Source organism: Rutidosis leptorrhynchoides, chromosome 7, assembly GCF_046630445.1.
Source record: "Rutidosis leptorrhynchoides isolate AG116_Rl617_1_P2 chromosome 7, CSIRO_AGI_Rlap_v1, whole genome shotgun sequence".
Lineage (NCBI taxonomy): Eukaryota > Viridiplantae > Streptophyta > Magnoliopsida > Asterales > Asteraceae > Rutidosis > Rutidosis leptorrhynchoides.
Window position 1 is genome coordinate 197,440,809 of NC_092339.1, and position 3,900 is coordinate 197,444,708.

Below are 3,900 nucleotides of genomic sequence, written 5' to 3' on the forward strand. Positions count from 1 at the left end.
ACGGTCCAGAATTCATAAGTATGGAATTTCGAATAAACATCATCTTCTAAATAAGAAAGAATGTATTAGCACGATTTAATTTGTCAAATTATCAGAAATCACTGAGAATAGAACTATCAAGAATATATTTTCTTGATATGTTCAGAAGTTAAGCGGAATGAAAGAGTTATGTAACATGGCACATGATGACGTTATAATCTGTGAATCATCATGTTCCATTTAGAAAATCAGCATGACTTACTGTAATATAATCACGTTGATCAAGTGTCATTATATTATACTAACTCATGCATCAGTTCCCAACATTACTTCAGTAACATTCATATTTTAAGCTCGAAAGTTTACAGGATATAGAAACTAATAGTTTCTATATGATGTAACACTGATATCAGGAAGAGATTAATGATTTCAGATAAGAATAGTTATGAAAATATCTTCAGAAATATGGAGGATACTTATAATGAAAGATACGATGATATCTTGGAATTTCTAATATCGATGGATGATGAAGAAGATTTATCCGTAAGGGTTTAGATTCGAAAGCAAGGTATTCGCTAAAGATTTCATCAGAAACAGAATCATTTGGATTCTTTGAAGTCAAACTTATTCTTTGTGATTTGTCCACGGCTTCCTTCATAGTTTCACATAATCCGCTTTTCGGTACTAAATTTTTTATTGAATGTTTCCAATATAATGATACACAGGAAGCACGAAGAGGTATATAATTTCGGACGAGAATATTTATGAAAATATCCTCAGAAATATCGAAGATATTGATGATGATATTTTGGAATTTCTAAGTTCGATGGTTGATGAAGAAAGATTTTCCGCAAGATTTTAACATGACTTCGGAGTAAGATATTCTATAAAGATTTCAAAGGATCTAGATTTATCTGGATTCTTTGAATATAGGGTATGGTCTTATATTTGTCCTTGGTCTCCTTCATGGTTAACTCTATCCGTTTTCCAGTTCCAACATTTCTGAGCTTTTCCAACATATTATTCTTTATCATCAAACTTTTGACGACTAAGGTCGTTTACGGTTGCGTACAGTTTCTGCTGCTTCATTCAGCTTTTTCAACATTTAGAGTATCGATTCGTAGATTGGGTGCCTTTTCAAAATTTCAGAATTGAAGATCGTAATTCTAGGAGATAATTGTTATATGTATACATATAACTATTGATTAGAAATGCTACGAGATTCGAAATACTGATTGCTGATTCCCGGTAATTGGTATGGCAATTATTGTTACAGGGTATAGATGAATACAAGATGGGGTTTCAATGAATATAATGATTTTTCGGAAAGTCCAAATTCATTGAAGTTGCTGGTAATTTTACTGCTAATGTGGTGAAATAAAAACGGTCCTCCGGTAACAATGACGACAGGAAAACTTATATATCGAGGTTATAATAAGGCTAATTCGAATGGAAGTTGAAGTTGATTTGCTGAAGCTGTGATAAAATTGGCTAATTTGAAAAAAAGTTGCAATGTTATTTTCGGTAATAACAATGCCAAAGGAGCTAAAACAGACACGTGTTAAACTTTTACTTAGGGTCCGGGAGTTTTTAGGTGCATAACTATATGCGTCAATCTTTTCTTCCATAGATGAAGTGCGGTTGGTTCATCCTATCGATTGAGATGTTTTCAAGAATCATGAAAGGTTTGAACGCAGATTAGAATTGTCAAGATACAAATGGCGTTTAAGATGAAATCAAGTGGCAACTTGAAGAATTATTTAGTTTCATATATTATACTCCGTATTTTAATTCATTTTAATTGTCCAATATTATTCGTCCACAGTCGATAGTCCACAGTTAACAGTCCAATAATTCATATATAGTTTAATATATAATATTCGAATTGATTAATACTTATTGTGACCCGTGTACATGTCTCAGACTCGATCACAACTCAAAGTATATATGTTATTATAGAATCAACCTCAACCCTGTATAGAGAACTCGATCATTACTGCATATAGAGTGTCTATGGTGATTCCAAATAATATATATAGATGCGTCGATATGATATGTCAAAACCTTGTATACGTGTCCCGATATTTAGAGTGCGTGAAATAAATAACAGAATTTAAATAACGATAAATAAAGTGCGTAAAGTAAATAACAGAAATTAAATGACGATAAATAAAATGCGTAAAGTAACTAACAGAAATTAAATGACGATAAATAAAATTGCGAGAATGTAAATTGCGATAATTAAATTGCGATAAATAAAGTGTAATCAGCTAGCTGGGAACAATTAGCTCGGAACAGTTAGCGTGAATTCTTAACAAAATTTCTCATAGTTAATTTGTTTGTTTCTAACAAATTTTATTTTGTCCAATGTTTTCTTCATTATGCCACTTGTTGGATTCTGATAAATCAAAATCCAAATATGAAATTGAATGAAAATGGTTATTCTGTGGTGAACGGATTCATATATCGGTAGATGTAAGTAGGATAGTATATGACTGTTGAAACAGATTCGAAGAACGTACAATGTAACTTATTAATGTGAAATTTAAATATTCCTCGGGTATTACCTACCCGTTAAAATATTTTCACCATTAACAGTTTGTACAAGAGAATTTTTAATTACAATCTTTATGAACACATATATACATATATATTTTCTCCAGATGTATTCATGAATTTAATGAGTTAATATGATATTAAACTCATTTGCTTTTCGGTTGGAACTAGAATAAATAATCTCTAAAACTTTAGAGATTACATATTCGCCATGTCATACGAAGATAAATGAGGTAGAACGATACGTAGAACGAAGATCATACTCAAAGTACAGATGATGATATTGAAGCATGGATTGTTGATGGTACTGGTGCTGTTATTGATGGTACTGTTGGTGACGGTGATGTTGCTGAAGCTGGTACATTTTGCACCATATTCTCCGAATTGATTATTCGAACGCGAAGTTCGTTGACTTATTACTCCAGGATGATTGTCGGTCGGAATGAGCGGATGAATAAGGTTCAGAATTGTGGATAGAATATAATCTTATCGAGTTACCCTGGAAATGAGACTAAAAATGGTGTCTCGAACAGGTTCGCCGGTAAACGCTTCAGGTTCATTGTCAAGAGGTGAATTCGGTTGGTGGAAAGGATTGCCTTATGCGCGTTTCTGTTAATTAAGTCGACTACGAACCCATCAGATGAATTGATAATGGCTGATTGGTTGATTCATGCTGATGACGCTGTTTTCGGAGCTTAGGTGAACATCTATGTCGGAATAGCTGTCGGAATAACTATCGGAATAGCTATCGGAATCTGAGGGACTCGAACTGGTTGCAGGATTCATCTCGTAGGATCAGATGAAGGATTTTCGATAAGAAATAGATTATAGGATGTAGATTAGTACCCTGCAATACATAATTTACATATGCATATATAATACTAAAATCCCATAACTTACGGAGGAATCTATGGAAGTTGTCAGGCAAAGTTACAGTAACAGATACGCTAAGATATGAAGTAGCAGATACGCTAAGATATGAAATTTGTCTATACACTATTCATGCAGTCAATGCAGTAAAACGTGTCTAGACTAAGAATGATAAGCAAGTGATTCTCTAAGAATGATAAGCAGGTAATTTTTGACACAAAATGATAAGCAAAACTTTTGACATGCAGACGCGGTCGAAGTCCAGACTCACTAATGCATCCTAACGACTTATCAGTTAGACACACTAATGCAGACATGGTTCGCTAAGACCACTGCTCTGATACCAACTGAAAGGACCCGTCCTAATCCATCTGGACGAATACATTACATTTGGTTACATCGCGAGGTACTTAACCTCTATATGATACATTATACAAACATTGCATTCGTTTTAAAAGACAAACTTTCATTACATCGAAAATTGACGGCATGCAT